General features: G+C 37.1%; 1 protein-coding gene and 1 pseudogene across 5 annotated transcripts in view; one reads left to right on the top strand and one right to left on the bottom strand.

Moving 5' to 3' along the window:
• Positions 1 to 10,020, bottom strand: part of LOC131997012 (cytochrome c oxidase subunit 1-like) — a 33,812-nt pseudogene extending 23,792 nt beyond the window's left edge.
• Positions 1 to 27,076, top strand: part of LOC106080879 (uncharacterized) — a 470,932-nt gene that overhangs the window by 40,757 nt on the left and 403,099 nt on the right. Inside the window, exon 1 of one of the 5 annotated variants that reach the window (XM_059366663.1) lies at positions 12,408 to 12,497. The exons of the other annotated variants lie outside the window; for them this stretch is intronic. The gene's annotated coding sequence lies outside the window, so the exon portion shown is untranslated. Of the gene's footprint in view, positions 1 to 12,407; positions 12,498 to 27,076 lie in introns of those variants that run through there. 5 annotated transcript variants of the gene reach the window in all.

The raw sequence follows: 27,076 nt of genomic DNA, 5'->3' as shown, positions 1-27,076 counted from the left end.
TAGCCTATCATCCATCGGAGTAAAGCTGGAGACAAGGTGTTTCAGTCTCCGTCTAACCACATATCCACAGCCAAATTCATGCCTCGTGTTATGGCATCTATAGTATAGTTCGTCACCGTTTGGTATTACAGTGATGCCATTCCCTGTCCCTCGCACTTCCTGTAAGGCGGTAACATCTGCCTTGTACTTCTCTAATACATCCGCCAGCGCGTATACTGCGTTTTCTCTATAAATATTGGGTTGCCCAAAATGTTATTGCGGATTTTTTAAAAGAAAGTAAATGCATTTTTAATAAAACTTAGAATGAACTTTAATCAAATATACTTTTTTTACACTTTTTTTCTAAAGCAAGCTAAAAGTGACAGCTGATAACTGACAGAAGAAAGAATGCAATTACAGAGTCACAAGCTGTGAAAAAATTTGTCAACGCTGACTATATGAAAAATCCGCAATTATTTTTTGGGCAACTCAATATTTCGGACATTCCAGGTGCAGATCCGCAAATCATGATCCTTTTTTCGTTTGCGTGTGTCGTCAAATTTGGAGGGGGTCCGTTTTTATACCCCCCACCATAGGATGGGGTTATACTAATTTCATCATTTTGTTTGTAACACCTCGAAGTATGCGTCTAAGACCTCATAAAGTATATATATCCTTGATCGTCATGACATTTTAAGTCGATCTAGCCATGTCCGTACGTCCGTCCCTCTGTACGTCCGTCCGTCTGTCGAAAGTACACTAACTTTCGAAGGAGTAAGGCTAGGCGCTTGAAATTTTGCACAAATACTTTTTATTAGTGTAGGTCGGTTGGGATGGTAAATGGGCCAAATCGGTCCATGTTTCGATATGGCTGCCATATAAACCGATCTTGGGTCTTGACTTCTTAAGCATCTAGAGCCTCTAGAGGGCGCAATTCTCGTCCGATTTGACTGAAATTTTGCACGTGGTGTTTCGGTATCATTTCTAACAACTGGGCTTAGTATGGCGCAAATCGGTACATAACCTGATATAGCTGCCATATAAACCGATCTGGGTCTTGACTTCTTGAGCCGCTAGAGGGCGCAATTCTTATCCAAATTGGCTGTAATTTTGCACGTAGTGTTTTGGTATCACTTCCAATAACTGTGCTTAGTATGGCGCAAATCAGTACATAACCTGATATAGCTGCCATATAAACCGATCTTGGATCCTGACTTCTTGGAGCGCTAGAGGGCGCAATTCTTATCCGATTTGAGTGTAATTTTACACGCAGTGTTTTGGTATCACTTCTAATAACTGTTCCACCAACTGTGCTTAGTATGGCGCAAATCGGTACATAACCTGATATAGCTGCCATATAAATCGATTTGGGTCTTGACTTCTTGACCCGCTAGAGGGCGCAATTCTTATCCCATTTGGCTGAAATTTTGCATGAGGTGTTTCGTTATAACTTCCAACAACTGTGCTTAGTATGGCGCAAATCGGTACATAACCAGATATACCTTGATACAGCTCCCATATAAACCGAGCTACCGATTTTGCTTCTTGAGCTCCTACACGGCAAGCCCCCTAATGGACTGAAATATTACACAATAACTTCTACAATTTTTAGCATTCAAATTTGGACTTATAGTCCAAATCGGACTATAACTTGATATAGCCCCAATAGCATAAAAGTTCTTATTCATTATTTTTTGTTTGCCTACAAAGAGACACCGTGCAAAAAACTCCACAAATGCTATCTATGGTAGAGGGTATATAATGTTCGGCTCGGCCGAACTTAGCACTCTCTTACTTGTTACTATTCCTTTGTTTCTCAAAGTGGTTCTCATAGTTTTCCTGGGGCGGGTAACTGGCCCAGCGCACCAACCTCATAGGTTTTGTGGGATTAAACATGTATCCCTCGTTTTGGCGAGCCGCTTGCTCCAAGATCCGACGCTCGCCTTAAGCCGCCCCTAACCTGAGAGCAGACGCTGTTGTTTCCCATTGGTTATTTGAAGGCGCCAATAACTCGCCTTGTCATCTCGAGCATCATTGGCACTCAGTATTTGATTAAAAGCCAGTGTTACCCGACTTCTCATTGAGTCTCTCCTCCCGAAAATCGCAGACTGCCCGCGCCCGCATATGCAGCTACTTGGCATAAAAACGGAGCTTTCCACCAACCGCAATCTTTAAATACTTCTTTGCTTAAAGCACTGTGTCCACCACATATTTGTCTCTCATGCTCATCTTTGAATCTCTTGTGTGATCATCTATTAATGTAGCAAGCTTGGTTTTTCCCATCTCTTGTTTCTCTCTATTCTCAATAGTTTGCACAAAATCCTCTCCCTCTGTGATGAAAAATTGCTAAGGAACACTAAGGAACAGTGGCAAACTTCTCACATATCAATGAATGCAGTCCGATTCAAGTTTAAGCTCAATGATAAGGGGCCTCTTTTTTATAGCCGAGTCCGAACGGTGTACCGCTGTGCGACACCTCTTTCGAGAGAAGTTTGTACATGGCATAGTACCTCAGAAATGTTGCGCGCATTAGGAGAGGAAAACCACCGCTGAAAATTTTTTCTGATGGTCTCGCCAGGACTCAAATCCAGGCGTTCAGTGTCATAGGCGAACATGCTAACCTCTGTGCTACGGTGGCCTCCCTCTGAAATGACTTTGTAAAATTTTTTAAAATGTCTTTTCTAAAAGATATTTTCTGTAGAAACTGTCTTTATTTCATTTTTTTAAAACTTGTTTTTAAGATTATATCTTAAAAAATTATCATAAATATTCTCTGAGTTCTGTAGAATAAAGCACTTCGGCATACTTTTTTTGCTTTGTCTATTTTTCTGAGCTCTCTTTCTCTCAGTAGTTTAGGCCATTTGAAACTCCAATCAGTTGCACTTGTCATATAAAGTAATTACAAATCAGAAAATTAATTTGCTAAAGACATTGTTGCTATAAAAAATTGTTTTACAACTAAAATGTCATCGATTAGTATGATAATGACTAATTGACAAATGCAAAGCTTAAGTGACAGTAGCTGCACTGTCACAGACACACATACACACAAGAATAAAGCAAAATGGTATAACAATTAATACCGAAGCAAACTTCAACTTTCTTACACAAAAAAGAAAACAAATAACAATAATGCCATAAATTATTTCCCTAATAAGAGCCAACATAAAAGGGGACCCTTGGAGGGGGAGTGGATAGTATGAGTTGTATATACACACTAGCAAAAATAATTTTTCAATTAATCATTGCCTCTACAAAATGTTTTTTTCTTTATACCATCTCTGTTGAGACACGTTTAATGCAATAATGGAAATACTTTGTTTAACAAAATTTCGATTTCTTCAATCAATTTTATTGTGCTGTACTTAATCGCATGTCCATAGTGGAAGAGAGACAAGAAAGTCGAGTAGTGCAAAATCGAAATATAATACCAATAATAACAAAAACATAAATCAAATAATAAAAAAATATTGTTGTCGTCTACCTACGTACCGGCATACATATCTACGTATCTAGAGTGCAGTAGTCATGACACACAAAAAATATCTCAGTTAAAATGTTGTTTTTTTATTTTGCAAATCTGAAACAAACAGAGCAAATGAAATGTTAGACAGCTCAAGTAATTCAATATAGCAGAAAAAACGTTTTTAAATGTTATTATTAAAAAAAAAACAATTATATTAAATTAAGTCGTATGTATTCATTTGTTTTATAATTTCTTGACACTGAAATGTTTTCGAGTTTTAAGTTACTTCGAGGGAATTGTAAATTAGACTGACTTTTGTCATTACAAGCTAATAATGACAAACAAATATTAAAAGAGTAATTCTTTTTTTTGGGTCCATAGTAACTTGACAATCTTATGGCAAACGCTTGTAATACCTTTAGGGCTTAGGTTACAATTAGGTTTAAATGGCAGTCTGCATTCTGGTATACATAGACAATTTTTAGATGTATGTGAAAATATATTATAATATAAAAATTCACTATAGAGCGCCACCTATATGTGAAATTTAAAATTATAATACAGAAAACCTAATACAAAAAATCCTAATACAAAAAATCCTAATACAAAAGTAATAACACCCAAATGCAAATATGGAAAAATTATAATATAAAAAAAAGAAATTCAAACATAAATATGACGAAAAATGAAATTGTTATAAAAACCAAAATAAAATACAAGTCGTAAAAGAAATATGGATGTCGAATTTAATTCATCACTAAAAAAAAAAAAATAGTCGCACTGTGGTCAACTGGAAATAGTGGGCTGAAACCGTTTACAGGAAATATAATATGGACCACGTTATTTCCGAATCTATTAAATTTGGAGCACTAAGTATTAAAGAAACCAAGATATTGGCCATTTTTGGCAAATTTTGGTCATTTATATATGGTTGCCCAAAAAGTAATTGCGCATTTTTCATATAGTCGGCGTTGACAAATTTTTTCACAGCTCCGGGCTCTGTAATTGCATTCTTTCTTCTGTCAATTATCAGCTGTTACTTTTAGTTTGTTTTAGAAAAAAATTTTAAAAAAGTATATTTGATTAAAGTTCATTCAATTTTTTTTTTTAAATGCATTTACTTTCTGTTAAAAAATCCGCAATTACTTTTTGGGCAACCCAATATATGAAGCCCCATTTTGCTGAGATAATGGCCCACTGTGGCCAACTGGGAAATAGTGGGCTGAAACCGTTTACAGGAAATATAATATGGACCACGCTCTTTCCGAATCTATTCAATTTGGAACCCTAAGTAAAAAGAAACCAAGATATTGGCAATTTTTGGTCATTTATATCTATGATGCCCCATTTTGCAGAGATAATGGCCCACTGTGGCCAACTGGGAAATAGTGGGCTGAAATATAATATGGACCACGCTCTTTCCGAATCTATTCAATTTGGAGCCCTAAGTATTAAAGAAACCAAGATATTGGCCATTTTTGGAAAATTTTGGTCATTTATATCTATGATGCCCCATTTTGCAGAGATAATGGCCCACTGTAGCCAACTGGGAAATAGTGGGCTGAAACCGTTTACAAGAAATATAATATGGACCACGCTCTTTCCGAATCTATTCAATTTGGAGCCCTAAGTATTAAAGAAACCAAGACATTGGCCATTTTTGGCAAATTTCCACGCAAAGGCTTTCAACTATATTTTTCTTTCAAAATCTGTTCCGAACTCATTCAAGCAGTCGATTCTAATACTCCTTTTCCGGAAAGGTGATTCAAATGTGATTGCGAACTAAAGAGGACTTTCCCTTACAGATTCAGTTTGTAAGATTTTTAACAGTTTATTGCTGAACCGTATGTTTGAATGGATTTCGGAGAATAGTAAAGGGTGATTTTTTTGAGGTTAGGATTTTCATGCATTAGTATTTGACAGATCACGTGGGATTTCAGACATGGTGTCAAAGAGAAAGATGCTCAGTATGCTTTGACATTTCATCATGAATAGACTTACTAACGAGCAACGCTTGCAAATCATTGAATTTTATTACCAAAATCAGTGTTCGGTTCGAAATGTGTTAAAATTTTGACAAATTTTGTTCAGCGATGAGGCTCATTTCTGGTTGAATGGCTACGTAAATAAGCAAAATTGCCGCATTTGGAGTGAAGAGCAACCAGAAGCCGTTCAAGAACTGCCCACTGTTTGGTGTGGTTTGTACGCTGGTGGAATCATTGGACCGTATTTTTTCAAAGATGCTGTTGGACGCAACGTTACGGTGAATGAACACATTTCGAACCGAACACTGATTTTGGTAATAAAATTCAATGATTTGCAAGCGTTGCTCGTTAGTAAGTCTATTCATGATGAAATGTCAAAGCATACTGAGCATCTTTCTCTTTGACACCATGTCTGAAATCCCACGTGATCTGTCAAATACTAATGCATGAAAATCCTAACCTCAAAAAAATCACCCTTTATAATGAATGAGTGTCAGTCTGGTTTTCGCAAGGCTTATACGACGATTGATGATATTATTCAATCTCGTTAATATTATCAGTGTTAGGAAATTTGATAATAAAGCGAACCTACGCTTTGTTTTTTAGATTTTTCTTGTACTATCGACTTAATACCAAGGAACGGTCTCTTTAACAAATTTTTATGTATTGGTCTGTCAAGAAAGATAATACGACTTTTTTATACATCTCTATGATGACAGAGCAAAATGGGATGGAAGTTCATTCTCTGACACGTTTCCAGTGCAAATTGAAGTGAAACAGGAATGTATACTGAGTCCTATGTTCTTCTCTCTGCATGTTAATGATCTTTCAGATGCCCTCCCAAGTAGAGTGAATGTTGCTGATACTAATATTAAAGTCCTGCTTTATGCAGATGATATTGTTTTGCTGTCTGACAGTACTGAGGATCATCACAAAATAATTGATGCGTTGTTCAGGTATTGCTTACTCTGGGACTTGATGTTTAGGTTGTGATCTTCCGCAACGGTTCGAGATTCTCTGCTGATTTAGAATGGATATTTGATGGTGAGGTCACAGAAATTGTTAACAGTTATGTCTATCTTGGGGTTGAACTATCATTCGATCTCTCGTTAATGAAACATATTCACCAGATGCTTTCTGCCTCAAAGATGGCTATAAATTCTTCTTGGTTGAAGTACCTTAATCATCCTGAAATTTCGCAGGCAAATAAGATGAGGATAGTTAAAGCTTGTTCTCGATCCATAATGTACTACTCTGAGCCGAACTGGGAATATGAGAGTTATGAAGATGCTGAAGGTTATTAAGGTTTTTCCTTCTTTCCTTCAAATACACCGAACTACGTTCTACATCGACTTTAAAGTCACACTTTAGATATATAAATAGAGTACTGAAGCTTGGGAGGCCACCGAAGGGCAGAGGTTAGCATGTCCTCCTTTGACGCTGAACGCCAGTGTTCAAATCCCGGCGAGATCATCAGAAAATTTTGCATCGGTGGTTTTCCCCTTCTTATGCTGGCAACATTTATGAGGTACTATGCCATGTAAAACTTCTCTCCAAAAGAGGTGTCGCACTGTGGCCCTTATCATTGAGCTTAAACTTGATTCAGACTGCATTCATTGATATGTGAGAAGTTTACTCCTGTTCCTTTGTGGAATGTTCAGGGCAAAATTTGCATTTTCACTGAAGCTTGGCTCTTATTACATCATTGTAGATGTATTTACATCATTGGGATATAATTACATCATTGAAGTCTAAAGACTTTGAAAACATATGTGTCGATGCCTTCTGTACAATGTACAATAACAAATATTAGTATTTAAAATTGCAAATATGGCATACATTAATATTGCTACGCCAATATAGATTTAGATTCATTCTTAATATAAAATTATAACAAAAAAAAAAAAACTTGTCTCCAAAAATTAAATCTATAATAATGATAATGTAAAAAATAATAATAAAATAGTAAAAAAATAATACTAGGAAGTTATTAGCAATTCTAGTTAACTTTTTTTTAAGTTATTTTAGTGGTGATAATTCCATAATATTATCATAATTCCATGAAACATTCCAAAAACAGTCACTCGACGTCAATCAAATAAACACTCACGTTGTGACCCCAATCGATCAAAACGTGTATTAAATACTTTTATTACCATATATACAACAAATTGTTAATTAACGAATCATGATATTTTTCCTTTCCAATTTTGAAACTTTAACCCCTTTCTTGGGGCCATGCATTTATAGTGAATTTTCATTTCTTTGACATGGTTTTAATACCATACCACAGCAATATTTTTTTTTTTTTTTGAAAATTAAGCACCAGGGAACAACACGATGAATGAGTCTCCTCCACAATTTACCGGAAATTTATTAAACGCATTTTTATGCAACGGCAGACACACAAAGCCGGACAACGGGTTGGATGTACAAAAGGCCAGACAAATAATAAAAACCATAAAAATACAGACCCTCCTAAAAACTGCAATGTTTAAGTGGTGATGGACGGTTATATTGGCGGGGCAAACGTGCTTCCTATCTATAAGCAACAGACAATTTGAGTCAGCACGTGTTGCTTGGCTTATTTGAAGTGAAAGAAAAGTTTTTGCTTAGTTCCATAAAGAGAAAAACTTCTCCAACTTAATGAGAAGAAATATTCATAATTGAAGTTTAATATTTTTAATGTTTTCTTAAACTTGATGACGTTGTGGGAATTTTAAATCCGTTTCATAAGTACGTAAAAAAACTCTGTGGAGGGGATATATTTTGTTTATATTTGGAGTTTTGCAAGAAGAACCGAAATTGTTATTAACTTGGATAATGATGAAGTTGAAACATTTGGATTAGCGATAATTATAATTGGTTAACTTTGAATGGATGACACATTAGCTGATTTGTTTAGATTTAGATTGTTTTTTTGACAAAAAGACAAATTAATTATGTTGTTTATGTTTGACCTTAGATTTATATTTGCGTAAATTAGTTCGGCTGTAGGTCCGTGATTAAAAGACAAAACAATGCTTTTAATTTATATTTTTATTGGAATTTCTTCTCTATTTCTTGGCGTATAGTTGACCTTTTGGTATTTTTATGACTTAATGGTTTCGGCTGCAGGTCAGTTGCTGTTTCAATTAATTTCCGATATTTCGGTTGACTTCGTCTTACCGTTTTCACAGGCTATTTTTTTAACAAAATATTGGTTGCCCAAAAAGTAATTGCGGATTTTTCATATAATCGGCGTTGACAAATTTTTTCACAGCTTGTGACTCTGTAATTGCATTCTTCTATCCGTTATCAGCTGTTCCTTTTAGCTTGCTTTAGAAAAAAAGTGTAAAAAAAGTATATTTGACTAAAGTTCATTCTAAGTTTTATTAAAAATGCATTTACTTTCTTTTAAAAAATCCGCAATTACTTTTTGGGCAATCCAATACAAATACAAAATACAAATTGAAGAGTTACATTCGAAGTGCTGCTCCTCGTCTCACTATCGTTTATCAACTGAGTTTCTTTTTCTATGTTTATTGACGACGTGTCGATATACTCTTGCACGACTCTCAACGTCTTGTAATTTATTCTCTCGTGAGTGAAGAATGCGTTTGTAATGATTCTCCTGAGTGAGAATCTTTATGTCTTTGAAGTTCGGTTTGTGGCCAGTTTGGGCCCAGCGGGCAGCAAGGGCGGTTTTCTGCTCTAGCGGTTTATTTACAGCTTTTTGGTCTGACTTGTGCGAAGAGAGTCTAGTTTTCAATTTTGTCATAATAGCGCCAACATATGGCATTGGGCATATGTTAGTCTTGTCCCAATTGCATAGTTTTATACACTATGTTTGATTTGCCCTCTTTTTCGATTTTGGACTTGGTCTTGCTGAATAGCTCAGTGACGGTCCTGTCTGTCTTCCAGGCTAGCTGATACTTCTCCTTATCGTAAATATTTGACTTGCTTAGTCTCTCTGAGAAGCCTTCTACCTATGATACCGTTTTTAATATTTTTCCTTCTGAATCTTTCGAATCGTCTCAGTAGCTTTGTTTGGATTTGCATATCAATTGTCTTATGGTGTGACTGGGACAATCATTAGCTTTTAAAATGTCTTTTATTCTTCCCTCGTTTCTCGCGTGAAACTCAGTGTCGCTCTCCCTTGATAACATTTGTGGCGGTAATGGTTATTATTCGTCTGTGGTGTTTAGAATGAAAATTGATAAATCGTCCCGAAGCGGTCGATTTTTGGTACCAATCAACTTTCAGTATATTATTTTGTCTATGTACCATACAGTCAAGGTAGTTTGTTTTCTAGTTCCTCCTCTTTAGGAACTGTATTTGTCAGTGGTAAGCATTTAGAGCAACTAAAGTTTGGTTCACATCCGATTTCTTTACGACTGCGAATATATCCTCCTCATATTTCGTTATTATCTTTGGCTTGCCTATTTTTTCCATTACGTTGTCAAGTAGGTCCTCCATAATTATATCGGCTATGGTGGGTGATGCTGGGGAACCAATAGGCATGCCCTTGAGCTGGTCGTAAACTTTATCCTCATATTTGAAGTATCTTGTGTCCTTTATTTCCTTAAAAATGTTGCTGGCATGTTGCATGGTGTATGTTTTTCATTTTCTCCCCATTTTCTCTCAATCGTTTGTATAGCCAAATTCACCAAATTTTTCTCGATATTTCGATTGACATCGTCAATCATCGGCAGGAGATCTGTTACATGGATACAAAAAATATTTTACATCACGAAATACAAAATCACAAAAATTATAATTACTTTAAACTATTTTGCACTAAATTACTATGAGTCGACTTTCCCTTTCACAAGCTTTTCGTCTACTAATGCTTTCTTCTTTCTCTTTACGTCATCAAAATTAGGTTTGTGACCTGTTTGTGCACAGTGCGCCGTGAGTGCAGATTTCTGCTCTGTGGGTTTGTCAGTGGATTTCATGTCAGATTTGTGTGATGACATCCTGGTTTTTAGTTTTGATCCTGTTGTAGCGATTCATACTTTTGTGCCTTCGTCGGTTGCGTCTCCGTTACATTTTATTTTACATATGACCTTAGAATTGTCCTCCTTCATAGCTCTCAACTTGGTTTTGCCAAACAGTTGAATCGTTGTGTTGCATGTTCTATGTGCTATATTCATTTTGTCTATATTGTAAAGGTCCGAGTTTAAGAACCTTTCAGACAAACCGGGGATATATGAAATGGTTTTGTAGATTTTGGAAGTGCTATAACACTGATGTTGTTTTTATCATATCAAGGTTCGTCAATTGAAGAACAAATGGGCCTTAAAGGTACTCTATCCTTCTTCGGAAGACCATTCATGCGTGGTGCTAATGCCGGGTTACTCCACAGCCTCTCCAGAGAATTTATTATGTTCATGTTGAACAAAGTATCTACCAATAAATTATTTTCCGTTTGTAGGCCAGAAGTTGGATATCTTTTAAACCTAGTGTATGTACATATATCATTTAAAATACTAAGCATCTTACTTCTGTAATCGTCCTTGATCATTGCATCTGTCTTCCCCCCCTTATCATCACTTAATAATAATATATTCTCATTCTACTTTAAAAATTTTCTATTTTGAGCCACTGTATCTACGACATATTTATCCCTGTAGTTCAGCTTTGATCTGAATTTGGGTCTCGCAATCTCTTGATGTTCTCTACTCTAGATAGTTTGTATGCAATTCTCTCCATGTAGTGGAAATGTGGTTTGTGTGTGTGATAGTCCGTATTTTGGGCCGAGTACTTTTTTTTAAATTTTTACCAAATATGGTCCGAATCGGGCTATATGAAGGTATAGCTGTAATGTAAACCGATTTCCCTGTATAGTTTCTTAAGGCCCTAACTGGCACATTTATTACCCGATTTTGCTGAAGTTGGGAACTATGAGTTATACAATATTACTTCACTGGACATCCGTTTTGTTCCGATTTGGATAAAGCTGGCATACAAATCGATCACCCGATTTATGTATGGTCTAGATCGTACTATGTTGGGATATAGCTCTCTTGAGCTTAGAAGAGAAGCATTTTGGATAAGATTTCGCTGCGAGTGCTAACAGTGAGTTATGCTAAAACCTTTTACATCTGTGCTGAGTATGGTACCATATTTGGATATAACCGCCTTCTTAGGGTTCATAACAAAAGCCTGCGCAAGACCATTTATTTCGGCTTTCTAGACACTACATACACTAACAATCATAGAGTATTTCAAGAACTGAACTCTTCGTTTAAAAATACAACATTGTATGAGACAATTGAGGACTGAGTCAAAACAGATAAACAAGACACCAAGTAACGAGATGTGTGAAAGCACAAAATGAGCCCTTCAGCAAGAAAAAAAGTGATTCGGATTTCAGCGCACGTTGTACAATGCATGTATTCGGGTACATTTTGCTTTAGATAGGGTATTACTTTTCTTCTCGTCTGCGTTCGTACGACGAAATTCGTACGAAGGCAACGTGGTTGATTTGGCAAAAGCATGGACGAGCAAAACAGTTTGCAAACGATTTGTGTGATCAGTTCATATTTTGAAAATGACAGCCAGACGCTTTCATATAAAGCGAATAATTTCTCTCTGAAGCGGCAAGGAATTCGATCTAAAAATACTCTCAAGTACTGAATGGTGGTTGTTTTTCAAGATTATCTACTCAACAGCAGCTTGTTCGTTTTACTCCATCTTCAGTGTCTCGCTCTTCAGTAGTCTTGAATTACAACATTATGTGGGTTCAGTGTTCACGAGCTTAGCAAAAGCAGTCGTCAATGATAGGTCTTGCGCAAGGCTTTGGTTCATAAATAAAGCATTTTCATTAAATAAGATAAATATCCATGGTAGTGGTTATTCAAAGTTTGCCCCGGCCGATCATAATTTACTTATTTAATTTTTTTTTTAATTAATTTTACTTTAATTACATTTATTTATTTTTATTGCTTTTTAAATTTTTCTCAAATCAATATTTGTCCTCTTTTTCTTTACAGGTATGTACATCTTAATTGCAATTCAAACATCTCATTCAACTGACGCCTACATTCCTTGGCAATTTAAAGGCCATTTGAAAATATTTACAGGTACTTTTAGTTCCTTATGCAATCTACCATATTACAAAGTCATTAAAATAATTGCCACTCTTAACAGTCTTAAGTGTCATATATTTTATAATGGTTTTATTGCTAACACTTAATTGTTGTTTCGGTTTTATTTTTGTGATGTGTGGGTTGATTTTCTCATCGCCTACAGTCAAATGATTTTCCCAAAACTACAAATCTAAAGGTAATTACCATCAACTCCTATGATATGATGGTGTTGAACTTGAAATGTTTATTTTGCTCCCAAAACCACTACTCAACTCGCAATGCGGAGAAGAAGAAACTACTATAAATTTTTATTATTAATCTCTTTGGACTTTGTTATTAATACAGACTCAATAAAATTTACGAAATTTTCCAAATGTTAAATTTACGTGTGGGCTTAAATGAAATTTATAATAGCCCGTAAATCATTCTCGCTTCTCTATGAACATGGCAGAGTGGAGTTGTACCACAAGTTGGAAGGACAGGCAAACACTGAGAGAAAGAGAGACTATACTATAAACCATCGTCATCATCATCCACTCTGATAATTGCCCAAGGCAACCAATTTTAATTAAAACAATACACAATGAGTTGCTAACAATATTGCCACTGCATTAATTGCCTATCTCGATGTCATTTCGATGGGTTGTCATTTTGGCCCGGGTCCGTTGTTGTGGTCCAAGTGCTTTTCGCTTTGGATACTTAGTTGTAAAGTCACTAAAGTCAATCAGACATTGTAAAGAAACGGAACGATGACTTCGAAATGGTGAGTGAGTGAGTATAAAACGTACTGCTGAAAGGCAGACCGAGTGACGTTTAGCGTTGACTTACAAGTCATTGTTACAATTTGATAAAGTTTTTCTTTGACATTGTGTTGTTGTTGCTTTTGTCTTCAAAGTGTTGTTGTTATACTAAACGAGCATACAATATAATGACCCATATGACATAAAATGTAATTCGATTACGAAAATTTAAACCATGTAGAATGATGTGTGTCTTTTTTCCGTCTGGCTTGTATTGTTTGGTGAATCGTAATAAAAATATGTGTTTATTTGTCGAGACAAAGTCTTTGAAATGCAATAATTTGAAGTTTCAATACTAAAACGAATAGAAAGTACAAGTGGATCAACTTAGCAAATGGGGGAATGTGGTTATGTAAGAAATTGAAATAAAGATATTCACTTTAATGTAATTGAACACATATATTGTTGTTGCTACAGAGCAAAGTTGATATATAACCTTTCGTACTTTTCAGAAAACGATTAACACGCCATTCTTACACTGAAAAAAAAAAAATGTGAACCCCAAATGAATGAATAAAATTTACCATGATTTGGCGATTAAGATTTTTCTTTTGTCCCGTTTGGTACACACGATTCCTTATTTTAAATATATGCGAGTGAAATATAGTTGACATCTTCAAGAAGTTGGGATATCTGAACTCCATTTCAGCATGTTTTGAATATAATTATAAGGAAAATTCTTTTGCGATTTAATACCCATTTCACACCAATTTGTCGTATGATAACCCAAAATGTATTCTTTTATTCCATTATATTAAAATGAAATTATTGCGCTTTGTTTGTTTGTCTGTTCCAAAACAGACAAAAACGGTTGAACCGATTTTCATGATGAATTTCCATCTTCACAAATGGTAGAGTTTTTGGCCCCGGTGAAAATAGGGTACCACATTTTTCGATATCCGAAGGGTGCGGACTTTCTCCCATACCCCAATTTTCAAAAACGGATATCGGAGATGGGTACACTGATTTAAGTGAAATTTTGTATGCCACCTTATGGTACCCCAAAAACACGAAACAGGTATGCAATTATGGGGTCAAAGAACTTGGGGGGACGCCCCATCCTAAAACCCACCCGAACGGATCTTTATGGATTAGGACAATATGGGTATCAAATGAAAGGTGTTTAAGAGTAAAGTACGAACTTGGTATACAAATTTCACCCTAAGTGTTCGAGGGGGTCCCCCACCCCAAAAAAAAAACCCCAAACGGGACACTTTCACCGCTTTGGGCAATATGGGTATTAAATGAAATGTATTTAAAAGTGGAGTACAAATCTAAAATAAAAATTTATTCCTTGGTGACTGAAGGGACTTGAAGGCCACCGTAGCGCAGAGGTTAGCATGTCCGCCTATGACGCTGAACGCCTGGGTTCGAATCCTGGCGAAACCATCAGAAAAAAATTTCAGCGGTGTTTTCCGCTCCTAATGCTGGCAACATTTGTGAGGTACAATGCCATGTAAAACTTCTCTCCAAAGAGGTGTCGCACTGCGGCACGCCGTTCGGACTCGGCTATAAAAAGGAGGCCCTTTATCATTGAGCTTAAAATTTGAATTGGACTGCACTCATTAATATGTGAGAAGCTTACCCCTGTTCCTTAGTGGAATGTTCATGAGCAAAATTTGCAAAAAATTTAACTGAAGGGCCTCTCTATCCCCCAAAACCCCCCAACAGGACATATCTACCAATTGGGAAAATATGGATATCAAAGGAAAGGTATTTAAAAGTTGAGTAAAAATCTGATATAAAAATGTATTCCTTGGAGTCAGAGGCGTCTCCTCCATCAAACCTCTCAACAGGTTATATTTACCGATTGAGATAATATGGGTATCGAATGTAAGGTATTTGAAAGTTCAGTAAGAATTTGACACACAAATTACTTCCCCTCACCCAAAACCCCTCAACAGGACATATTGGGACAATGTGGGTATCAAATTAACGTTATATAAAAGTTGAGTATACATCTGTTATAAGAATTTGGTCCAATGTGTCTTCGGGAGCCACCGTGGTGCATAGGTTAGCATGCCAGGGTTCAAATCCTGTCGGCGAGAGAACTTTAAAACATTTTTCAGCGGTGGTTATTCCCTCACCAAATGCTGGCAATATTAGTGAGTATTTCAGCCATGTACAACTTTTCAACCAAGAGGTTTCACTTTTCAGTGACATGCTGTTCGGACTTGGCATAAAGCAGGAGGTCCCCCTATCATTGAGCTTAAATTTGAATCGGGAGTCACTCAATTGATATTGTGAGATGTTAGTTTCCCTCTTATTTGTTCCGCAAGGTGATGTTTGGGAAACACTAAAGCACATTGTGTACGGAGGCCTCCCCAACCTTAAAAACCCCCCAAAATGGACGTGAATGTGCAACGTCACAAAACGGTTATCAAATGAAAGTTCCTTGAGAGTTGACTACGAATCTGGTATACACATTTGGCAGAGTCTGGGAACGGCCCACCCACCCTTCAATAGGACGTGTAGTTCGATCGGGATAATAAGGGACTGAAAAGAAAGGTCTATGACAACAGGGTTCGAATCTAATATTGATATAAAGATCCGAATATATGGGTCAAGTCCTGCGGTTCAGCAGAACATGTAGATCGCGACAATAAAAAACTCAAATAAATGGTCTTTGAGGTCTTAGCGTCAAGGGGAACGACGCTCCCCTTTCAATTTAAACAACACCAAAGTGTCATGTAGGAGGAGTAGAGTCTGATGGAATATGGTATCCACTTTCGGGCAAATGGTTTGGCAATTCCAATACACCACCAAAACCAAGAGAGTGTAGTAGATCTAACATCCAAATTTTAATGGGCCGACCTTCCCCTTACCCTATTTTCAAAAACTCCAGATATCGAAGATGGGTGAAGTGATTTAAGCGAAATTTAGTTTGTTTATTATAACTCAAAAATAGAAATTTGGTATGCTTATTTAGTGTGGGATATGTAGAGGGGCGCTCCACCTTCAAAACCCGCCAAATGGAAATATTTACCAATTATGACAATGTGGGCTCAGGTTAAAGGTATTTGAGACTACAGCACGAATCTGATATATGGAGGTCCCCCTCACCCCGTAACGAATATATTTACCGACCACAGCAATATAAGGCTCAAATTTAACGTTCCTATTGATATGGGGCTCAAATGAGAGGTATTCGGAAGTAGATTACGAATCTGGCATGGAAAATCAGGTCGAAGTATAGACCCCCTCCCAAAAAAAGGCGCCCAAAATGGGCATATTTGCGAATCACGACTTTATGGGACCCGGTTTGTTTGTTCGGTATAGACTCAACTACAGCAGAACCGATTTTCTCAAAATTTTCATAAATTGTGTAGGTTGGTCTGAAAGGAAACATAGGGTATATACTTTTTCGATATTGGAAGGGGGGCCTTCCTTCTCCTCAAACCAAAAACACCACACAAAAAAAAGTGGACCGATCGGAACAATATGGGTTTCAGATGAAAGGTATTTGAGAGTAGAATACGAATAGGATATTAAAATGTATGTCTTAGTAACCTGTGGGCCGCCACAACCCCAAAGCTCTTCCAAACAGACATATTGGACGTTCATATCAATATGGGACTCAAATGAAAGGTATTCGGGAGTAGATTACAAATATGGGTCAAAATTAAGTCCATGAAATGGGAGGTGTCCCCACCCCCAAAAAACCCCCCAAATGGGCAAATGAACCGGTTATGGCTAAATGGGACCAATAAAAGCAATTTTGGGGTAAATTAGGAAAATTGCATTAAAATTTTTAGGTGGCAATTAACCTCCTTAAAACACCTCAAATAATTTATTTGACTCATTAAGACAATTTGGGACTGAAAATAATCAATGAATAGAAAAGTAAATAACAAATTAATACTTAAATTAAATGGTTCGGATTAATCTTATATATAAAAATCAATTTGCGTTTGTTTGTGTGTTCCTTTTAGACTCAGAAACGGCTGAAACGATTTTCTTGAAATTTTCACAGATGGTGCATAATGATCCCGTGATATCTGAAGGGGGAGCGGGCCCTCCCCCTGACCCTAATTTTAAGAAACGCCAGATCTCGGAGTTGGATGATGCGATTTAAGCGAAATTTTGTGTGCTCTCAAATTACCCTAAAAATTAAAATTTGGTATCCAAATTTCGGATGGGGTACCTAGGAAGGCCGCCCCACCCTAAAACCTACCAAACATATATTTAGACCAATTCCGAAAGGTATTTAGGATCAGAAAACGTATCTGATATCCAATTGTGGGACTAAGTGTTAAGGGGACCACCCCAAAACACCGCTAAATCGGACATATTTACCGACCACGGCAATATGGGACTCAAATGAAAGGTATTTGCGAGTAGAATACAAATCTAATATCCAAATTTGGGACCACGTTTCTGGGGGTCCACCCCTTCCCCAAACAGGACTTATTTGCTGACCATGGAAATATGGGGCTTAAATAAAGGGTATTTAAGTGTAGAATACGAATCTGATATCCAAATATGGGATCAAGTGTTTGGGGGCCGCCTCTTCCCAAAAACATCCCCCTAAGGGGAAAAATTTACGACCATAGCAATATGGGGCTCAAATGAAAGGTCTTTGGGAGGAAAGCACGAATCTGATATCAATATTCGGGAAAAGTATTTATGGGGCCATTCCACGCCTATAACACCACTCAAATAGGATGTATTTGTTGACCATTGCAATATGGGGCTCAAAAAGGAGGATTTTTAGAGTATAAAACGAATATTGATATATATTTTCAAGGCCAAGTCACTGAGTGGCCATCCATACCCCAAAACACCCCCCAAACCGGTCATGTTTGCCGACTTTGGAAATATGGGGTTCAAATTAAAGGTATTTGGGAGTAGGTCACGTATCTGATATCAACATTAGGGCCATCATCATAACAACCCCCAAATAGGACGTATTTTCTCACCACGACAATTTGAGTCTTAAAGAGAGTGGAACTAAATATTGGGTTGCCCAAAAAGTAATTGTCGGTAATATAGTAGTAATATAGTCGGCGTTGACAAATTTTTTCAACGGCTTGTGACTCTGTAATTGCATTCTTTCTTCTGTCAGTTATCAGCTGTTATTTTTAGCTTGCTTTAGAAAAAAAGTGCGCGAAATTTTGTTTACATTTGTTTGTTTGGTGTCAATTTTAATATGGGTATTGAAAGAAATTCATTTAACAAACCGAATCAACGCTTGTGATATGCACCTTAAACGCAATGAATTCGATCCGTTTTTAAAACGAATCATAACTGGAGATGAAAAATGGATTGTTTACAACAACGTTAGTCGAAAACGATCATGGTCCAAGCATGGTGAACCAGCTCAAACCACTTCAAAGGCTGATATCCACCAAAAGAAGGTTGTGCTGTCTGTTTGGTGGGATTGGAAGGGTGTGGTATGTTTTGAGCTGCTTCCAAGGAACCAAACGATTAATTCGGATGTTTACTGTCAACAATTGGACAAATTGAATACAGCCATCAAGGAGAAGCGACCAGAATTGGTCAATCGTAAAGGTGTCATATTCCACCAGGACAACGCTAGACCGCACACATCTTTGGTCACTCGCCAAAAACTTAGTGAGCTTGGCTGGGAACTTTTGATGCATCCACCATATAGCCCTGACCTTGCACCATCAGACTACCATTTATTTCGATCTTTGCAGAACTCCTTAAATGGTAAAACTTTCGGCAATGATGAGGCTATAAAATCGCACTTGGTTCAGTTTTTGCAGATAAAGGCCAGAAGTTCTATGAGAGTCGAATTCTAAATTTGCCAGGAAGATGGCAAAAGGTTATCGACCAAATGGCAATCATATATTTGATTAAAGTTCATTCTAAGTTTTATTAAAAATGCATTTACTTTCTTTTAAAAAATCCGCAATTACTTTTTGGGCAACCCAATATTTATAGTGTTTAGGGCCAATACCCCAAACTGGACATATTTGCTGACTTTTGCAATAAGAAGTTTAAATGAGATTAGAAAACGAATTTTTTTATTACACAATGCGATACCCTTGTTTTCAGTATGGCACAATAGCTCAAGCACTAGTAAAGATTTTGTATTAAAATATTAACAACTGTCAATGGAATGTTGGCTCAAATTCAAGTTATAGTAAATGTTAAGCATTAAACTGTCTCGTTAGAGCGCTGTATTCAGCATAAAAGCATAAAAGTAAATATTTCAAGTATCGGGAAAGTATAATGCCCTAGAGAACAAAGTACTAAGATATAAAAGTCTTTCATTTTGTAAATTTTAATTAGGTTTATAATCATCATTAAACTATGATATGTGCCTTCCGTGCTAATGTTTGTTTCCTCTGCCCCACACAAGTGCATTCATTGTTAAAATTTTATGGCAGCCATTAACCCATTTTCCTTTCAACCCTACACTTTTGCACCTAATTTTATTTTTTCAATTCCCCCCAAAACAAGGCATCAATTAAGATAAGTTTTGAAATGAAAAAAATTTAAATATCATATTTCTTCTTTTTTTCATCATCACATTTAAATATACATGCCATGTTTATTATATGGCTTTTTGTGGAGAAACATTTGATAAAATAAAAAAAATTTAAAAAATTTAAATTTAGTGTCTGCAACGCACCATATATAATCACATGCAGGATTGGTGGGCCTATTATCATACTGCCGTTGTTCTAATTTAGTTATTTAGTGTCAGCGATATTTACTCATGGCTTAGTTATAGCCCCGCTCTCTCTCTCTCTCTCGGCACAGCAGAAGGGGTCTATGAAATCTATGCTGCACGATTGTTGAATATTTTGTGCTGGTGTTTGATTGCATTCACTGTGGCATGAATGTGATGTGGTAGCCGGTCCCCATAAAAGTAGAACATTATTTAATTGTTCTGCAGAGTGATAATGTTTTGTGGGTTGTAAAATGGGGTGGGTTAATGTTTTTGGCTAGCTGCTTTTCTCTCCCGCCCTGAGGGTTAGCACCCCAAGTTTTCACCATTCTAAACAATTTGAAAGACCACAATGCAATGCTTTGTATACATAATCTACGGAATTATTATTTGAAAATGTATTCTTTTGTTTAGTATTTGTGTTGTTCTTTCTGATACAAATATTTAAATTTTGATAAAAACAAAATGCAATCCGATTTTAAATATTAATGGCTTGCCATAGAGGTTTGAAATTAAAATCAAATAAAAAGAGGAAGAAGGAAAACCAAAATGGGGATAAATAATAAACAACACTGGATCACTAAATTTTAAATTAAAGAATTTAATAAACTTAAAATAATCAAAAGTTTTATAATTAGATTTTTTTTTTATTATTTCTACCGAAAATTTTGTCTAAATTGTATTTATATAGAAAATTTTATAAAAAAGTTATTTCTTTTTTTTTAATTTTCAAGTTTTATGCCTGTTAGGGCGAATATAACTAAATTTAGCAATTTTTATTTGTTTCTCTTTTGAGACGAGCTCAATAATCGGAGATATTCTTTGCAAATGGAACAGGTAAGCCAGAAATATTAACACACACCAACTACTAGGGGACGCGTTTCGTCTTTTGCGCATTTATTGTCCGATGTCGCCGAAATTTGGGACAGTGAGTTATGTTAGGGCCTTCGACATTTGAATCTAGCTGCCATATAGACCGATCTCCTGACATTTTCGTCCATTGTGCTACGACAGGAACAGAAGAAGGAATATACTTTCTAGTTCCTACCGTTGAACCATCCAGATCGCTGTAAGGAGCCCAACAACTTGCGAATTTTCACATCCGCTAAATCAGACAGGTCCTTAAAGAAATGGGAACCAAAAGTGGAACTCTTTCTGACTGCCTTAATTGCAAGGATCTCCGCTTGATACACACTGCAGTGGTCGCATAACCTTTTCGGTATGACCAGTTCTAGATCATAAGAGTACACCCTAAAGTCCACCTGGGGGTTTAACTTCTATTACCAGGGATATCGTAGTTCCAATCGGTTCTATCAGGAACATTGTGGCTAGACAAATTGCTGCGACCACTGTCGTGGTCCTTTGGGAGTTTTCTCTTTGGTCATGTGGGGGCTACTGATACTGTGTTATCCTTGATACAATGTTCGATGTTCCAGACAGTGTGGATTAATCTCTACCTGAGCCGCTGTTTGATAAAAAGTACTAGTGGTACAGTACTAGTGGTACAGTACTAGTGGTACAGTACTAGTGGTACAGTACTAGTGGTACAGTACTAGTGGTACAGTACTAGTGGTACAGTACTAGTGGTACAGTACTAGTGGTACAGTACTAGTGGTACAGTACTAGTGGTACAGTACTAGTGGTACAGTACTAGTGGTACAGTACTAGTGGTACAGTACTAGTGGTACAGTACTAGTGGTACAGTACTAGTGGTACAGTACTAGTGGTACAGTACTAGTGGTACAGTACTAGTGGTACAGTACTAGTGGTACAGTACTAGTGGTACAGTACTTTTTATCAAACAGCGGTTCAGGTAGAGATTAATCCACACTGTCTGGAACATCGAACATTGTATCAATGATAACACAGTATCAGTAGCCCCCACATGACTAAAGAGAAAGCTCCCATAGGACCACGGCAGTGGTCGCAGCAAATTGTCTAGCCGCAATGTCCAGAGGCTTTAGATATTGCATTAAATTCAGTGCATCAGAGGACGACAGTCCTCATTGCGGCTGTGATGCACAAACAAGCCATCCTTTGTATCCGGTTAAGTATTGCACAGTAGGTGGACTTTTGAATGTCTGGCAAATGTAGTATATACCCACTGCATGAAAACTTAATACTTTATAATACTCTCCAAACGATTAGTCAATATTTTTAAAAAAAAAAACTAGAGGCTCAAGAAGTCAAGATCCCAGATCGGTTTATATGGCAGCTATATCAGGTTATGAACCGCTTTGAACCTTATTTGACACAATTGTTGAAAGTAAGAATAAAATACGTCTTGCAAACTTTCAGCCAAATCGCATAGGAATTGCGCCCTCTAGAAGCTTAAGAAGTCAAGTCTCCAGATCGGTTTATATGACAGCTATATCAGGTTATGAACCGATTTGAACCTTCTTGGCACAGTTGTTGGATATCATAACAAAATACTACGTGCAAAATTTCATTCAAATCGGATAAGAATTGCGCCCTCTAGAAGCTCAAGAAGTCAAGACCCGAGATCGGTGTATATGACAGCTATATCAGGGTATGAACCGATTTGAACCATACTTGGACCAGTTGTTGGATATCATAACAAAATACTACGTGCAAAATTTCATTCAAATCGGATAAGAATTGCGCACTCTAGAGGCTCAAGAAGTCAAGACCCAAGATCAGTTTATATGGCAGCTATATCAGGTTATGGACCGATTTGAACCATACTTGGCACAGTTATTGGATATCATAATAAAACACGTCGTGCAAAATTTCATTCAAATCGGATAAGAATTGCGCACTCTAGAGGCTCAAGAAGTCAAGACCCAAGATCAGTTTATATGGCAGCTATATTAAAACATGGACCAATATGGCCCATTTACAATACCAACCGACCTACACTAATAAGAAATATTTGTGCAAAATTTCAAGCGGCTAGCTTTACTCCTTCGGAAGTTAGCGTGCTTTCGACAGACAGACGGACGGACGGACGGACATGGCTAGATCGAGATAAAATGTCGCGACGATCAAGAATATATATACATTATGGGGTCTCAGACGAATATTTCGAGTAGTTACAAACAGAATGACGAAATTTGTATATATAACAGTGTATAAAAACAGAAAACCGATGCGTTAACCCCTTCGGATGATTATTCGTTGCTGTCTAAACTACGATTGAAACAAAGAGAATAAGAACATGTGTAACTTGCCATCAATGCTACCGTAAAGGGCTGGGCATCGCGGGAATAAAATCTTCTCCCTCAGTTATGCATTGGTGTAATGAGAATGCTTTGTGTGTGTGTGTGTGTATGGTGGAGCATATCTGGGCCCTAGTGATAGAAATCACTGCGATATTGAAATTATCCCTACGTTTGTGTTGTTCACGAACCAGTCAGTGTTGAACAGTACGTCCATTTCTCTGCTTTTGCGAGCATGTAATTTCTTGATGTGCCTTGAGGTGTCCCCAAATACTTGGCTTCAAAACTGGATATCAAATATATCCATAGTTGACAAATACATATGAACGGTTTGGGGAGTGAGGCGGCCGCCCAGTGACTTGGCCCTGAAAACATATGTATATCAGATTTGTGCTCTACTCTAAAAAATCCCCTATTGCAATCGTCAGCAAATACGTCCCATTCTGGTGGTATAATGGGGGTGGAGTGGCCCCATAGTCACTTTGTCTTGATATCATATTCATGCTCTACTCCCAAAGACATTTCATTTGATCGCCATGTTGCCACGCTCGGTAAACTTGACCTCTTTGGTGGTGGGGCGGCCCCCCAATCTGATATCCACATTTGAATATCAGACTCAAATCCAAATGTGGATATCAGATTCGTGTTATATTCTTAAAGGCCTTTTATTTGAGCTAAGTATAACCATGGTCAGTAAATAAGTCCCGTTTTGGGGGGTGGGGTGAACCTACAGAAATTTGGTCCCGAATGTAGGTATCAATTTCTTGCTCTACTCATATCTTTCATTTGAGATCCATATGGCCTCGGTCGGTAAATATGTCAGATTAAAGAGTGTTTTGGGGGTGTGGTGTTGCCACAATTGGATATCAGTTGCGCTTTCTATATATACGACTGATCTATATATACATTTGATGGATTTTGGGGGTGAGGTGGTTCCCCTAAGCTCGAAATTTCGATACTGAATTTTTGTTTTTCGGTTACTTAAAGAGAGCAAAAAAAATTTCGTCTAAATCACATATCCAATCCCCGAGATCTCTGTTTTGTGAAAATTAGGGTAAGGAAGAGGGTCATAACACTTTGACTGGCTAGTGTATCATGATTTCTGTTACGCCATGTAACTTCATCTGCACTTTGTCAAATTGAATGCCCTACATACCCAAAGACTATTGAGTACGGTATAGTGCACGCTTTGGTTTTGAAACAGGTCTCAATAAGTCCTCCAACTCTCCAAGAGAGAAAAAATCCTTACTTTTCACTATTCCGATTCAAACTAATCATTAATGCTAAGAACAACAAACACATCAACATTGCCAAACTCCTTTTGTTGTCCACTTAAACATTCTTTGAATGTCACTGCAAGTGCTTTTTGTGCATAGGCCACATTGACCTACAGCACAGCAACGGGCCGGTTCGTTTGGTTTGTCTGTTTGCAAATGCAAATTTGCCCATGAACATTCCATTAAGGAACTGGGGCAAACTTCTCACAAATCAATGAGAGCTGTCCGATTCAATTTTAAGCTCAATGATAAGGGACCACTTTTTATAGCCGAGTCCGAACGGCGTGCCGCAGAGCGACACCTCTTTGGGGAGAAGTTTTTACATGGCAAAGTACCTCACAAATTTCGCCAGCACCTCTGAAATGGTCTGATGTTCCTGCCAGGATTCGAAGTCTGGCGAGAACATCACAAAACATTTTCATTGTGAGGCTAATGAAGGCGACATTTGTAAGGTATTATGTCATGTAAAAACTTCTCTCCAACTAGGAGTCGCAACGCGGCACGCTATTCGGACTCGGAGAGAAAGTTCTTTATCATTAAGCTTAAACTTGAATCGGACTTCATTCTTTGATATGTGGGTAGTTTCTCTTAAAGGAATGTTCATGGAAAAAAAATTGTAAATTTCATCAAAATTTTATTTGGAATTTCCTGCGAAAGTTTTATTCCTTTAAAAAAAAATTTCAATGTTTTAATTCTACAGAAATTTTCTTCAAATTTTCAACGTTTTCCAATGTTTTTTTCCTTTTTATGAAGAAGTGATTTTACTTTTCTCTCCTTGCATTACATTGTTTCATCCTGCGCTATCATTTTGCAGATTTCACCTATAATTATATCCCTGCCAGACCGATTTAACCATAATAACCTGCATTCCATTCTGACACTTCTGAGTATGAAGATTATGCCAGCAAAATAAACGAAATGTCATGACAAGCATCGCACAGTTGGATTTTAATTAAATCATTAAATTTCCTCTTTCTTTGCTTTTCATGTAGGGATTTTATTCCCATGACCCAATGTTGGGTCATGGTGGTTTTCTTTACATTTTCCTGTTTTTTGTTTTTTTTTTGGTTTATTTAAGCAAGGTATGATATTCAGTATGGAATAAGGAAAACAATAGGCTTATTATGACCACCAACAACAACAAAATGTAAATTCATATTTGCAGACGTGTGTGAATGCTCATAAATATGTTCGTACATCGAAATGTGGACATGTTTAACCCAAAAATACATTTCCATATAAATCCATAACTAAATACATGTGTATGCATATGTGTGTATGCACAATACAGAAGCTTAAATCCATTGGTATTCACCATTTAATTGTTCTGCAATGTACGACTGTATGTTCATAGTGTTATCAAATGAGAGCTATGGACTTTGTAGTTGCTGTTGCTTTTGCCTTACAAAGTTAGAATACTTTCACTTTCGTTAAAAAAAAAGTTTGACAGGGTTGTTTAGCTAATTTAAAAAAGCTCTTGAACCATCTGCTTATATATAAAAACAAGTAAAAGCGTGCCAAGTTCGGCCGGTCCGAATCTTACATACCCTCCACCATGGATCGCATTTGCCGAGTTCTTCTCCCGGCATCTCTTCTTAGGCAAAAAAGGATATAAGAAAAGATTTGCTCTGCTATTATTATATTATTACATGTTGGAAACCTGTGTAAAATGTCAGCCAATTCGAGTAAGAATTGCGCCCTTTGGGGGCTCAAGAAGTAAAATAGAGAGATCGATTTATATGGGAGCTGTATCAGGCTATAGACCGATTCAGATCATAATAAACACGTATGTTGATGGTCATGAGAGGATCCGTAGTACAAAAATTCAGGCAAATCGGATAATAATTGCGACCTCTAGAGGCTCAAGAAGTCAAGACCCAAGATCGGTTGATATGGCAGCTATATTAGGTTATGGACCCATTTGAACCACACTTGGCACAGTTGTTGGATATCATAACAAAACACGTCGTGCAAAATTTCATTCCAATCGGATAAGAATTGCGCACTCTAGAGGCTCAAGAAGTCAAGACCCAAGATCGGTTTATATGGCAGTTATATCAAAACATGGACCGATTTGAACCATACTTGGCAAAGTTGTTAGATATCATAATAAAAACACGTCGTGCAAAATTTCATTTCAATCGGATAAGAATTGCGCACTCTAGAGGCTCAAGAAGTCAAGACCCAAGATCGGTTAATATGGCAGCTATATCAGGTTATGGACCAATTTAAACCACACTTGGCACAGTTGTTGGATATCATAACAAAACACGTCGTGCAAAATTTCATTCCAATCGGATAAGAATTGCGCACTCTAGAGGCTCAAGAAGTCAAGACCCAAGATTGGTTTATATGGTAGCTATATCAAAACATAGACCGATATGGCGCATTTACAATACCAACCGACCTACACTAATAAGAAGTATTTGTGCAAAATTCCAAGCGGCTAGCTTTACTTCTTCGGAAGTTAGCGTGCTTTCGACAGACGGACGGACGGACAGACGGACGGACGGACAGACGGACGAACGGACGGACGGACATGGCTAGATCGACATAAAATGTCGCGACGAATATTTCGAGTAGTTACAGAATGACGAAATTTATATACCCCCCATCTTATGGTGGAGGATATAATGAATTTGTGTTTGTTCCGTATAGACTCAAAAACGGCTGAACC

The sequence above is a fragment of the Stomoxys calcitrans genome, chromosome 4 (assembly GCF_963082655.1).
Source record: "Stomoxys calcitrans chromosome 4, idStoCalc2.1, whole genome shotgun sequence".
In the NCBI taxonomy this organism is placed as follows: Eukaryota; Metazoa; Arthropoda; class Insecta; order Diptera; family Muscidae; genus Stomoxys; species Stomoxys calcitrans.
This window is presented reverse-complemented; position numbering and strand designations above follow the sequence as displayed.